Below are 15,558 nucleotides of genomic sequence, written 5' to 3'. Positions count from 1 at the left end.
ATTAAAATCATATAGCCTACTGCTTAGCAAAAAATAAGAGCACTAAATTGTTTTAAAATGAGTTTAATGTAAACCATTGCACTTCTCATGGGGGAGATAAACCTAAAGAACAAGATTTTCAGACGAGCTGATCCCTAAGCAACCTGTTTTTGGAATGGCAGCAGGAGATACTTAGTGCCTCCAAAATTGGTTCCTGATTGGCCTCTTCTAACAGAAAACCACATCTGGACAAGACTTTGGGAACTGCTTTGGTTCTATCACCAACAAGTAAATATGCATAGGTTATGGCCAGAGAGATACACAAGCGTGTATCTCTAAATCACTGTCTTGTTTTGTGCTTCTGGGGACCATTTCACTGTAAAAAACCACTTCCTCAGAGAGGTAAATGATTCAACTGGATGCACACTTGAGGGGAAATGTTTGCACTAAAGCCAAAGAGGTTCGGATTTTTAACTAGGAGCTACTTGTTTACTCAGACTTTTACATTTTTTATATAATCCCTTTGCTATTACCAGAATAATTTGTGCATGGACTGTGCATAATATAGGATTTGAAAAACTACTTATCAACACTGTGAAAATTGAAAATTGAAGTCATGCCTTGAATACTTACGTGTAGAAAATGGGCATGAAGAAATCACCGTTGGTAGAAAGACAAAGCATTTGGATCCAGCCTGTCTATCCTGCAAGATGTCTTGGTCTTTGTTAAAAAAATGTGGTGCCTTAGGAACATGGTTTATTGGTAGGCCTATCAGAGCTGTGTTAGTGGTTGTATTGCATGATCCCAGTGGTCTTTTCCAAACTGAATCCAAACGAAATCTATGAATCCTAATCCTAATATCCTAATAAGGAATCCTAATGAAATTCCAAATGAATCTATGATTCTATGACTGTATTTAACACTTATTGTTACATTATCGTATGACAGGGAAAAGAGGCTAACAGCTACAAGACAGTTCATCAACTGTGGGCAGTTTCTAGGCTTGGTCTAGAATAGGGATCAAGAATTAAAGTTGCCTGGGGATATTAAGAGGTGGGACAATGGCTGAGATGTGTAGGTCCCAGAAAAAAAGAGTGAGGATATTGTCATCATAAAAATATCTTGTTCATCTCCATCTTAATTTTCCTTTCTCAGACCTCAGAGTCCCATCTGGTGAAATTCACCTGCTCATTCTTCTTTTCCAAAGCAGTTTTCCCAAAGGATTAAAAAAATTACGCCCATTTGATGCCTAAGATTTTTACTTTTTATATATTTTTCATATATTTGTGTCTCTGTAGACTACTATTACATAATTATATAGCCCCTGTATTTTTTTCCTATCCTTTCTCTTAGGTTTTAGAATAATAAGCTAACCTTCTAAAACATTCCTGAAATACTGTTTAGTCTTCTTTTCAAGAAGAGAAGCCAGACAAGGACATTTTGCTTTCCAACCAAAATATGAGGAGACACAACAAGAAATGAGGCAAAGAAGCGCCTGGAACAACTCCAGTGGGGCAGAACCTAGGGAAAATTATATAACCAACTAGTTTTCCATTTGTACAATATTTATTAGGTGTGCTGATTTGTTAAACTTTTAAAAACTGTAGAAATCTGATGCCCAGCATGCCCATGACCACAGGGACACCTGGGAGCTTCCAATAAAAGTCTGCTTTTAGGTTTACTATTTTAACACTGTTGCAAGAGTTTTTGTCTTTGGATGATAGGCAACACAGTGGAACATCACAGCTTTGATTATTTATCACTTGACTATTTAATGTGCTAGTTGGCCCAAGAGATTTCTGTTCGTCAGTCGTAGTCAGGAATGGGCTCTTCATTCAGCTCCTTAAGATGTGTCCCCTCTGTTGTGGGAACAGCAGGAGCATTGCAGCAAGTCAGGTGTGTTCACAGAACTGTAAAATATCTTGAGTTGGAAAGGACCCACAAAGATCATCAAAGTCCAGCTCCTGGTCCTGCACAGGACAGCCCCAAGAAACACACCATGTGCCTGAGAGCACTGAAGTCCATGGACTCTGGCAGGCTTAGTGCTGTGACCACTTCCCTGGAGAGCTTCTTCAGCTCACCCTTCTCATATATCCCCTTCTGACCCATAAGTTTTCATCTTTTAGAATCCAGGGCCTTTGCATAGATAAACTTGAAATGTATTTTCTCTAGATGGACACTGTACTGGTGGTTTGCAACTAACACTGTTGTAATCTGTTCTCTGTGCCAACCAATTACAGTCCAAACACATAAAGAACCCAGTGTTCTTATTGAAAAGGTGTGAAGAAAGGGGAAGGAAAGTGGCTCCATGCAGAGGCAAAGTCAGGCCACTGAAGTGGCTTTTACTCTCTCCATGAGCACACTTAGGAGAGGAAAAGCTAGTCCTGGAGCAAAGTAAGGCAGCGGAGAAAGTTTTGTGGATACCAGCTGTTAGAGTTTGGATGAAAACAACATAAGTTTTATAGGCCCAAGATGGCCAAGCTACTTCCTTGGGAAGGATTTAAGTAGCAGGGGTGTGGAGGGATAGACAAGAAGATCTGGGAGGTGATTCCAAGCTGCTGATGTAGCAGGATAGGTAGATGAAATGATAATGAGGAGAGGAGGCAATGAGCTGTGGTGAGGATAATCTAATTGTCAGGGATGAGGAAAAAGACAGTGATAGAAGGCTGAACAAATTAGAGTATTTGTTCATGCAGATCTGGGCAACTGAATGTATTTGGTGCAGAAAATCTGCCTGCCACTCAAGAACAGTGTTTGTAACACTTAATAAAGGTGGAAGTGAGACTGGATGAAATTATTCTGAATTTCCATACTGCTCATAATTTAGGTGAGCATGAGGGACTTCACAAAGACCATGCCTCTGTCCTTGCCTGTCCATATGGTATGTGCGCATGCAAAAAACCCATTTTGCCTAGAGAATTCACCAATCAGATAAAAAAGAAGAAAGCCCTGTTGTTTTCTGGGCTTTTTTCTTTTCTCACAGTGCTAATTACTATAGTATCCAAGTGCCTATTTGCTAGGCCTGCATAAATCAGGGCTTTTTTAACAGCCACCTGAGGGAAGTTCTGTCTAATTTATTTGGACTCACATAGAGAGAGTAACACCGGGTGGGCAAGAGCAGGCTGGCAGGCATATGCTCTGCTCCAGTAGTCCCTGCTGCCCTCTGGAGCATCCCAGCCCAGGGCAGGGCTGCAGAGGAAGAGCTGCGAGTGCAGTTGAGGTGGGTGAGGGGTGATGTCCTGCCCTGCAGTGAGGAGAGCTGAGAAGCACTCCCTGCTCTGTCCTTCCTCCTTGGCTGTAGCACTTCGTGGCCCAATGGTTTTGAGGAAAGATAGCATGATGGGACCAGTTTAGTGGCCATCTCCTGCACCCAGCCCTGTGGGCATAAGTGGTGACAAGCAGCATGATAAGAGTACAAAAGGAGGAAGGGTATGATGGAGAGATGGGAATAGTCCCTTTGAATGCATGGCACAAGCCTTTAGTCCTACCTGAATGAAACATGAGTCTGGCTAGTGGCAAGTGTAGCTAGAAACAGCATTCTTTATCCTCATGTGAAACCACAAGACCAATTTTCCTTTTCTGACTTGATGCCTCACTTTAGTCAGACCCTTTCTCTTGATAAGTGTGGCATATTTTCCTTCCCATTGTCTTCATTTGTTTGCCTCTTGCAACCTTCCTGTCAGATGGAAGTGCCTTGTGCTGTTCATGCTTGCTCTGCTTTTAAATGATTTTCTGAAGTCTGGGAGCAAAGTTATGCTATGTTTACGGCTACATACAAATGTCCAGGTGTCAAAGGATTTAGGGATTTGAAAATATATGGGCTACCTCATAGGTAATCCTTCGAATATTAAAAGCAGAAAACCTGCCAGGCCACTTTGCATAACATGCTATATAATCTGGGAAGCAGTTCCAAGGTGCTTGTTACCATGGCACCTCTTGGAGAAGCTTAGCAGTATTAGCAGGAAAACAGCAGTGGTGGGTTAAAGCAAGAACTGCAGCTCTGGGCTCAGGCACACAGTAGCTGTGCCTCAGCTGGCTGCTTGCTGAAGTGGACTTGGCTGTGATTGTTTTCTTATTTCATCATAAATGCATGTTAAAACCCATCATCTTAAACCTCTTGCGCTGTGACTTTAACCTGAACTTACCTCTTAACTAATGCCCAGCCCAGTTGTGCTGCTTGACTGGTGTCACCATGGTCCATCAAACCTTGGTAACTTCTCTGTGTCTCTGCAGTGGATTTGAATTCATGTTGGATCTTCCTTTCTGGTCTGGGTCACTCCTGAGAGCTGGGATTCAGCTGCCTGACTGTAAATGTCTACTTCTGAGCTGGCCTCTTGTTTATCAAGAATGGAGAGAAATTGGCTTCCCTAGATACGGTATGTCTCATTCTAAAGTAAATCCTTAAAGTAGGCCACCTGAAATATATCCTGAACACCAATTCTCCTCCTGGTTATAAAGGAAATCTTGAATCATTAGCTTAATTACTACAGGCAATCATATTACTGATATTTCCATGACTCAGCTAACCAGATGGGGGCTTTTAGTGTAAAGTCAGATGCTCTAGGGAGCCGAGACATTTGCATGGGGGTGGCAGGCATGACATGGGGCTGGAAGGAGACACATGTCCTTCAGGAGTGGCAGCTTGAGGCCAGGTTGCAGAGAGTGTCTCAAATGGAACAAAATTCCAGCAATCAGCTGGAAACTGAATAAGGCCTTTTGGGTGGGGTAGCTCCAGCCTAAGGCACTTCCAAGTCTTCAGGTAAGTGCACGTGGACTCAGTCTCTAGGCATTCATGGTGAATGATTACTGTGTCCAGCTCCTCAGCTACCACTAAGGAAGACTCAAGTAACTTCACATCTCAGTACAGTTACACTCAGAGATATGCAGCATTTTTATATGAGCAATGAGTGATCATGGATTAATTTGATATAGGAACTTTCAGACACAGAGTTATTAGTACAGCTCAAAAAACCCCCATTATTTTGTTTTTAAACACTGCAGGCATATGGAAACCTCATGCCTCAGCTGCTAGAGCCCCAACTTCCAGACATATTTGTGTTTCATCCCAAGAGGGAAAACCTTTTGCGCATCCTCAGGGTTGCTGTTAAAACCCTACTGTTTCCTGGAGTGAGATTCGTTGTAGATGACTTCTGCTGTATAAAACTCACCCAGAGCCTATTCAAATTCCCTTTCAACCACTGTAGCTAGAAAACATTGTCCTGCTCTCATCCCTAGTTACTCCATTGTAGAATGAAAACAGAAATATTCACTGTTTTCTCAGAAATATTTACTGTGGTTTGTTCTGTGGCTCAAGCCGAAAAAGTTAGTAAAAATAAGTATGACCAATATATTGTTATGATGGTTCATGAAAGACATTGGAAAGATCCAATTCTTGCCAGGTCATTTATATTTTTTAAGATGGTGAGTGACAAAAGTTTTGCCAAAATGTACAAAGAAAACACCCTTGGATCTCTCAGAAGTAGGGACAATACATCAAACATCTGCTTGGATGGGAGTAGAGCTCACTGTCTGTGCTATTATCTGCTGTGACCATTTGTGGTTATTGCCCACTTTTATTTGTTACCAATCTGCCAACTTTCTCCCTTCTTCCAGACTCATTCAATTCTACTTCATCACCTTCCAAGGAAAAGCCTTTGATCATAGTTTGGATATTGAAAAAGGAAGTGGCTGCCTCAGTCTCTCCTCTGCCACATTAGCTTTGTAATTTTCCACTCACCCACTCATCTGCTCACACCATATCTCATCCTTTGGTGCAGTAACTTTGGTGAAAAATCCACACCTGGCTATAATGTACACTTACTTGCAACAGCCTGATGCAGTGAAATAGCTGGTTTATGGGTTGTGTTTGAATATTTGTAGCATTTTGACTTGCTTTTGTTTGGTTCGGTCCCTCATAAAATCCCAAGATTTTTTCCAAGGTTTTATTCAATTGAATTCAGTATTAATTGGAAATGCAAATAATTTGATTTTTTTTATTTGAAATTTTGTTATTTATATCAATATTTGATTATTTAACATTTGCTTTCACCAGTTTTCAGCAAATGGAGACTTTCCAGGGGAGAAAAGGTGGTAGTACAGGCCATGTCCTGTACTACCTGGATTGTTAGATCCATGTCCTGGGATGTGCTATTGTGCTCCAGCATGAGCTGAGGCTTTGCTGAATTATGAATGTGCTAATTGAGCGCACAGGGTAAATCAGCTACACTGTGTTTTTTAAGAGATACTGCAGCAGCTCAGGTAGTTAAAGATTTAAAAACTTGTTCAACATTAGTGGTCCCAGTGAGAAAAGAAAATCTCACCAAAAACTGAGATTATATAGAAACTGACTTTTTTCTTAATCAAAAATATTTTGATGGAAATTCCCTACTGCTCTCCCAAGAAGAAGAGTTACCATGGTGTGGAAACTGCAAACAGTGTTAACATACTAATGATGTGATTCAGAGCCAGTGTGGATTTCACTGCAGATATTGGCCTGCCAGAGCATTTTTATGACGTTTCCCATGGTATAGAGTGTTTGTGAAATTGTGTGGTTTTCTGTTAATGAGGGGTCCTAATTTTTGCACTAAGTAGTTGATTTAAATATCACTTTTTTTCTTTTTTTTCTTTTTTTTTTTCCCTATCTGAGCATTTAAACTTCTGCCCCAGCCTTCTTCAGGCAAAGTAAATTCCCCTCGAAGTCTTGTATTGCCCAGATTGCTCAGAGGCAAAAATGTGCTGATAGTGTGTGTGGAAATCGTCATGCTCCCAGAGTAGGTCAAGGACAGATTCCAACTCTAACTCTGTTGCACAAGTTGCTGAGACACTGAATTTCAAATTTTGTTCAAATTACAAGTGCATTTTCAGACACAGAAAAACTGGGAGCTTATAAATCATTATATGGTGGTGGGGAATATCTGCTGGATTTGCTGGATATCAGCAAGAATTTTTTCATGGAAACAATTGTTAAACATTGGAGTGCACTCTCCAAGGAGATGGTAGAGTCACCATCCCTGAAGATGATGAAGAAATGACTGGATGTGGCATTTAGTGCCATGGTCTAGTTGATAAGGTGGTGATTAGCCGAAGGTTGGGTTTGGTGATCTTAGGGGTCTTTTCCAACCTTAATGAATCTGTGATCCTGTGATCCTCTGATCTAATGGCAGATACAGTCACAACATGTGGAATATGGAAGGAAGCACTGAATGAAAGTCTATTTTATACAGAATGGAAATACACTGCAATATACAATAATTCCTTGTGAATCATGTAATTGGCAGTTGGTAAAGCAAAATACGAGGTGTGCTATTTTGTTAACAATGACTAGAAACTAATTTTTACTTTCATAATACAGCAACTTACTGCAAATGTCATGGCAGAAGGTTTCATTAGTAGACAAAGAAAAGCTTCCTTTGCTGCCAGTCAGACATTTTTTGCTTCTGAATGACACAGGTGACTGTAATTCTTTGCTCTGTTCTGACAGCAAGCATTTCTGCAAACCCTGTTTAAAAGAGATAAGAAATTTTTTTGCATCATCAGGGCAAAATGAAGGCCTTTCCCTTAGGAGATGACACCAGGGATGTCTTTCATAGTAAGTTTACATTGTTTTCTTAATTTTTCTTACTTACCAGTACAGAAAAAGTCTTGCACCACTTAACAGCAGTGTATGCTGATGAATGGGAGAATATGTTTGAATCCTTTACTAGTTCATCAAACCTAGCAGTAGATGATGCTTCTAAATAGTGGAAGATATCCTTAGTGTGTCAGCTGTGCAGTGAGGAGAGGGAAGAGTCTTTTTTCCTGCTTCCATGACAAATAGCCTGGAGGAAGAGAATTGACTGTCTTTATATTACCACATGTTAAACATTACTGGTAGGAAAATTCCCCAATCCTTTCAAAAGTCTATTTGTGACAGCAAGCATAAGATAGGGCTGGAGCATTTACCAGAATTGATTCCTGACCATTATGAATGGAATCTTCTCTCTTCCAGAAGCTGATTAAGTAGCTGGGTTTTCTATTTTGTCAAGGAGGAGATTAACATGTGACAATATTCTGAACCTGTTCTGTTCCCTGGAAAACCAAAGGCAACATTTTTTGCTACTTTCAGATGGAGTAGTGGTAGGGTGTCAGAATAATAAATTTGCTGTTGCTCAGCCCAGTCCTAAATTCCCAAAGTGATATTAAAGGTAATCTAAAGATACAATTTTTAATCAATATGATTTACTTATTAATTAGAAATATTCTACAATAAAATTTCACCACAGTTGTCTGAGTTAGTACCACTAAGTTACACAATTCCATACACTTGCAGAACTGTGTTTTTTGCTGGAACAAACACTGGGGAATACCCTGACCCATGCTAAGTGCTTCCTGAAGGAAGCTAAGCTGCTACGAACAGATTTCTCCTTCTTTAGCTGAATTTTTCATAACAGGACAATAAAGCAAAAAAGTGTTGACATAAATAATTTTCCCAGTTAATAGGTACAAATCTTCTCATTCTCTTAATTTAGTATTGTGATTGATAATGAACAAGTACATTTATATTCATAAAAGGACTCATTTTCTTCAACATGTCTTTGATTTGCTGGAAATTCAAGCCACATCAATGATTTTTGTCCTTCAGCTGCTATGGCAGAAGTGACCTCCTTTGGCCAGTGCAGCTCAAGTGCACCAAGAGTTCTTTGGATCAAATGAATGAAGGACCTCAGGAGCTCACTTCTTTCTCTGGGAAGCTGCAGAATTCTGGTGGGAGGTTCCTGCTTAGCTGACTAGGTGTCTTCGGGCACTTAATGAGTACTGCATTAACACCAGGGTGCCATTAGATTTTTATGTGCTGTACAAGTCAGAAGAGCTCCAGGTAGCCATTAGTTTAAGAAGTGCTCTTGGATTTAGGCAATAAACTCCATCTAAATCTTAGAAAACAATGTAAACGGTTTGGCTATCATTCAGTATTCCCAGTCCTCACTTGTATTCCAGAAAAATAAAAGCAGTACAATGGATGACGATCCAGGTCCATCTTTTATCTGATCTTGTTGCTCATTGTCTAGGAACCAATCTTACTAAAGTCTCACTCTAAAGCTGATAGTTTTGTTCTGGCAGCCTGAGGCTTTAAAAGTCACAACAGGCAGCTGTGTTGGTTCCTTGAGGAGCCACTGGGTGATGCACTGGGTGATGCACTGGTGATTCAGGTCCTCCTCTGCTGCCAAGCAGAGAGTACTGGTTCTTGTCTGACAGACATTTTACATTGAGATTGTAACCCCATTTGCAGACTGCATGAGAGAATTTACTTTGGCTCTTCCTTGTTATCTTTCTCTATTTAAAATAGGAGTAATTCAGGGTAGAAATGTATTTCCCCAGACTTTACACAACTATACAGAATAGAGCTGTCCTGCAATGATGCACATAAATAATTGGTAGTGTTCCAACAGAGATTAAGTAGGTTCTTCCACAGTTCCTTGTGAAAGGTAGCTAAAAATTTCAAATTTTGAGCGGCAAAGCAAGAAGCTGAACCTCATGTTACATTGCTGTAAGAAAAAAATATAAATTGAGCCCATAACTTCAATGTATATGACTTTGTCACAGGATCATGGAATAATTTAGGTGGGAAGGGAGCTCTGGACGTCATATGATTTGACCTCCTACTCAGAAAAAGTCCCTGAGGAGCAGGTAGTGCTGTCAAATCTAGTCTTATTTGTGTCCCAGTTACAGTATTTCACCACCCTTGTGCTAAAAAGAATTCATATATCTAATTGGAGATTTTTGTGATGCAACTTGTGTTCATTGCCTTTTTACATATCATGGTCCATCTCATGGAAGAGCCTGTCTCCATCTTCTCTATAATCTTCTATTAGGTAGCTGCAGATAGCAGTAAGATCTGTAGAAAAAATTGCTTCTGGTTGCTAAATCAAAAAATATTGGACTTTTCTGCCGTCAAGGCATTTTTCCTTGCAGCTTTGGTGATATTCAAAAGTATCTTCGAACAAAAGCAGTCTGCTTTCTGAGGAATCTTCTATAACTGAAAATCCTATTTAAGGAAATGTCCTTATACAAGGGGTTGACAGGCAGTTCTGCTTATTGTCACCTGCTCTTCACTTCTTATCCACAAACTGAAGGTTGAGAACTGCAATTGTCATTCTGAGCTCATGATAGGAGCAGGAACTTCCTTTACCACCCACACGTGAGAAGACTGCAGAGCTGCCTGGATAAAATCTTTGCCATGCTCCATGACTGTAAGAGGACAAACTCTAATTTACAGGATTTCGTTTCAGAGAGAAGTGAAAACTTATGGCCTGCCCCTTTTGACCTCTCTCTTCTCTGGCACCTAAAGGGGAGTGAGGTTTGCTTTGGATTAGCTGCCTTCTTCACTCCAGGTCTCCTTGGCACCAGTTACAAGTACTTTGGTTGCACTACTGCAAACACCTAATGTGTGTTTGCAGCTGAATGTGTGCCTAAAAAATATACCTGAGCTGAGTTAAGCTTTAGTTAGGTGAACGAGGTCTCATTTCCTAAGTATGGAAAAGACAAGGATCTGTTGGAGTGACTCCAGAGCAGAGCCACAAAAAGTGATCAGAGGTCTGGAGCACCTCTTCTCCAAGGAAAGACTGAGAGGTCTGAGATTGTTCAGCATCAGGAGAATAGGAGGTCCTGAGAAGGCCTTTTAGCACCTTGCCAAACCTAAATGGGGCTTAAAAGAAAGATGGGGGCAGACTGTTTGGTAGGGCCTGTAGTAAAGGACATGGGGCAATGATTTTAAACTAGAAGAGGGTAGATTCAGATTAGATATAAGAAAAATTGTTTATGAAAAACATGGTGAGACATTGCCACAGGTTACTCAGCGAAGCTGTGGATGATCCATCCCTAGAAACATTCAGGGCCAGGTTGCATGGGGCTCTGAGCAACCTGGTCTAGTTTAAGATCCCTGCCCATGGTAATAGCACTGAAATATAAAGGTCTTTTCCAAACCAAACTATTCCATGATTTGTGATCCAATCATTCCCTTCCTCCCAGAAAATAGAATGCATCATGGATCTGGGATCTCGCTCGGCCCTTGTGCTTCTCTAGAGCTATTACTTGAGTGGCGCTGTCCCCATATGGGCAAAGTCACCCAAGTGACCTCATTGGTCTTCAACTGAGGAGCAGCACAGGTCAATTTGCACAGCATTAGTCTGCTTTGGAAACCTTTGCTCTTCCTGCTTGTGTGGAACAGCTTATTAGACTCTGAAAAGATGACTTAATTTGTATCACCAGAAAGTGATATCAGTGTAAGGATAAAACTATTTTTGTTTTTAATAGAGTCCAGCCTGGACTCCCCTCACTGTTTTTTTGTATATTGCCAAGTATGAGTAATCATATTAAAAAAGACATATGGACATTCTGAGCAGGTAAAAGAAGTATTCAAGATATATCACATTTATTTCTGAGCCATTTTAGTTATGATGGAATTAGGAAGAACTCCATGTCAGACAGGGAAATCAGAACTAGGTTGATGTGCTGGATAAGGCCAGCAGACACAATCTTATTATTGTTCATGTCAGTCTCAGAAACTCTCCTTTTTTCCAGGTTGCTCACTAGGAAACTTTTACAGTTAGAGTAAAAAGAGATTTCACTGCTTCTTACACATTCTTCGTTCTTAGTCTTCATCTGAAGAAGTGTAGCATTGGTTGGTGCTCCACTTAGATAAGAAGAAGATAAGAAAATGAACAGAAAGAGTCAAAGTTCAAGCAAGCTTCATCATTTCCCTAATCTATCCTCCAGCAACAGAATTCTCTTCTGATGCATTTTCCACTACTTTATCCAACACACTTTTTAAATAAATCAAGCAATTGATCTACAATATTGCCCTGGAAATTGAATCCTCTCAAAGAAACTCACTATACAACAGAAATTTCCTCTTGTTGCCTCCCTGCTATCACCAATTTCCCTGTTTCACAGGAGAGCAGCAGCATGGGTTTAATCAGAGATGGACTAGTGGGAATTGCTTTGAGAGGAGCAGGTCCCCTAAAAAGCCTCTAGGAATGACAAATATTAAGGAGATAAGCATAGATGCAGATCTGAGGTCAACAAAAGTCAGTGTAATTTACAGTTACTTCTGCCTAGCTATGTTTCTTTGCCACTGCATTTATTTGAAGCACAGAGGCAGTGCTGCAACATACAAAGCAACAATAATTCAGCCACTTTTCATGGCCTTTTCTCTCTCAGTGAGGGATAACACCCTCACAGGCTGTGCATTACCATTATAATTTCTATAACAGTGTTGTCTCCTGGCCCCAGTAGAGATCATGGCTGCATCTGCTTGGAGCTACAAAAACATGTGCTAAAAGTCTATCTCTGTTTCACAGTGTTTGTGCAGTTATAAAAGAAAACTAAAGAGATGATGAAAGTTAGTATCACTGTCATCATTTTATAGGAGGAGGTGGAGGAAATAAAGCACAGACAACATTACCAAGTGCCCTAACACCACCTAAAACTTCATGTCGGAAACAAAATACAAGCAGACTGATGGCCATACAGTGGTACGTACTGGCGAAGAGCAAAGCCCAAGGGAAGATAGGCAAGCCACAATATGTTTCAAAAATAAAATCACTGACATGGAATTAAATGCACAATTTTTACCTGTACAAGAAAGGTTTTAAAAGTCAGTAAGCACAGCACGAAATTACAGAAATCACATCTTAAAACAAAAATGTCACATTGCCTTACTTATTTTGAGCTTTCACATGTGTAATAAAGTAGATGTTGAAATGAGAGATGCAAATATTGAAAGTATTTCTGTAAAGGATCAGCGTCTCTGGGATGTGCAGCAGAATTACAGATAGATAACCCAGTTTACACAACCCCCTGATTTCCTAGTTATAAATCTTTGCTCATCTTGTGGCTTGCCTTCTGCTAATAAGGTAGTGATCAATAGAAAGTACAGCACCTAGAAGCACTACAGCACACAGGAGATTAATATTGGGAAACAGTTGTAACCTTCCTATCAGATATCTTTGGCAAGCATTGATTGCTACTGATTATACCCATGCACATGAGCAATAGTCCTGTGAGAGCCACATCAGTACTTGAGAAACACAAAGGTGCTCAGGAGTAATAACAGATCAGCAGTGAGGCTGTTACTGCTGTCTTAGGATATTGTGGCTTATAAGAATCTTAACTCAGTCCATCTCCCATGGTTGTAAATGGCTTCTGGGATAGCAAGAAATTATCCTCATTGTCTTATGACCCCTGACTGTGTCTGGGTTCAAGGTGTCATCATTATCATCCTCATCACCAAATGGTTTGGGTTGGAAAGGACTTTAGAGGGTCCATCTCATTCTCAGAGAGACCATGGTAGTTTGTGGGCACTTCCTGCCCTAGGCCAGCACTGGTGGAGCCCAGGTATGAGCAGATAGCTCCTCCTTCTCCACTCACTTCAGTGTCTCCAGTGCTTTGGGCAATAGAAATGAAATTGATTCCTCATGATGGGAAGATAGTTTTTTTGGAGGGGGGGGGGGGGGGGGGGTCTGTCCTTCTTCCTTACCATTGCTTCCTTGTCCCACGTCCCATCATTCCAGTGCTGCAGCCTGCAGCACACTGTGTATACTGGGTATGCTTCTCCAGCATGTTTTTTCCAAACCTGGATAAATGACCACCTCATGGGCAGTCTCCAACAAGCTGTGAAAAGTGAGTGCAGAAAAGGCCTTGACCATCCAGTCATGGACCCTCAAGGGCACCCTGGGAGGAGATACAGAGAGGCTGCAGAAACCTCTGTATTGCTCACCCTGCTCACCAACCAACAGGAATAGCAATATTCATTGCTCTTCCAAGGCTGGAAGCCATTGCACTTGCATGCATAATGTACTCTTGGCTTCCCTTATTATAATGCAGCAAATGAAAAAGAGCATGAGAGCCAAAGTGTACAATTAACATGAATACCCAACTAACTGAGTAAGAGATGTGAATCATCTGTCAGTCTCAATGTGCATGGCTGTCATGAACTTTTTCATAAAGACTTTGGCAAATAAAGAAAAAAGTCACAGCAGGGCAATATTACGCTCTGTCACTTTTCTATTTTCCCCACTTTGTGCATTTTCCTTAGGAAAAAAATATTTTTGAGAAAGCTGCAGGAAATTTCCAGCTGACTCAGCTCTTGAGAATTTCCCCCAATATCTCATTTGATTTTGTTCTGCTCTGCATCCCAAAGTATACAGACTGTATTTGCTCAGTGTCTCTATCTCAGCAAGTTCACTGGTCACTGTGAGCGTTAACCTGTTTAATAATTCATCTTCAATTGCAACAGCTATTTGGCTATTCAGGTCAGGTTTTTGCTTTCTAAAACCACTCCACACATTTGTTGAGGTGATCCCTTCTATTCATCAGAAGAGTTATCATTGATCGAATCAACTTGCATATGTTTTTGCTAACATTTGTTGATATTTCAAGGACAGAATATTTCAAGGACAAAATTCTCTTATCTTTTTGGATGATGTTGAGATGAAAACAAAATTGTTACATCTGGTGAGAGTTAATTATATTTCAAATATGTTGCAGTTGAGTTGGCTTGGCCAATAAATACTAAATAGAATGTGATGGGTGTTTGAAGACTGAGACTATTATATTGTGGAAGTTGGCTTTGTAAGTTAATGGCTCCATGGAAGGATAAAAAATAACCTTTGACATTCAGTTTTGAAGCTCTCTGCTCTGTGCTGGATAAAACCCTACAGTATTGAGACCAACTGCAACTTAGGTTTGTGTTCATTCAAGGGCATTGCACTGGGGCACATGGTCTGGCACACAGGGCAAGGAAAGGTAAGAAATCACTATCTGTCCTCACTCAGCATAATCTTACACAACTGTGAATTTGAAACTCAGGCTTCCTTCTGAATAAGGCCTGCAATAATTTTGGATTGGCTTTTGTCTGTATCACATACCAGTAAGGAACCTGAGACATGGAAAGAAGCCAGAATGGAATCAAGACATTTTGAGTTTCAATTCATCATCTGCCTAAGGAGATTGAAGGTTTAGCTCCTCTAAGCCTTCAGCAGCACAGGGATGGGGCAGGCAGGTCAGGCAGAGGGCTTTTTCAATAGCAAGCAATATTTTTCCATGCTGGAAACAACATCAGTTCATTGATGTCCAGAGGCAAGAAATAAGAAGTTGTTCCCAAAAGCACCCAAGAAGATATATATTGTCCTCTGGATGCAGGATGAAACAAACAAACAAAAGCAACAACCTGAATGCTTCTGAATACAGGAAGCATTGTGTTCATCCATTTTAAAATTAGCTCTATAAACCTAAGAAGTCCTTCTTTCTGACTGTACTGCTCAACAGCAGACTAATAAAATCCTACCCTGCCACATTCTTGGGCACAGTAGTGGATTAGGGTCATTGATACTGAATCTTTTCCATTCTCAGGCTGCTTGTGAGTTTTGTGGTGAAGCAGTGATGACAGATAACTGCATAGCCAGGGTTGGGCACAGGACAGACCAGTGCTCACTTCCTCCTTCACCTTAGACACCTCTGTTGTTTTAAAATGAAATATGAATTGGTCACTGGGTGGTCTATTTGCAGGTCAATTCTGCTTCCAAAAAGGTCAATGACAAGATG

This window comes from Cinclus cinclus, chromosome 2, assembly GCF_963662255.1.
Source record: "Cinclus cinclus chromosome 2, bCinCin1.1, whole genome shotgun sequence".
NCBI lineage: Eukaryota > Metazoa > Chordata > Aves > Passeriformes > Cinclidae > Cinclus > Cinclus cinclus.
The sequence above is the reverse complement of the archived record's forward strand: the minus strand, read 5'-3'. Positions refer to the sequence as shown.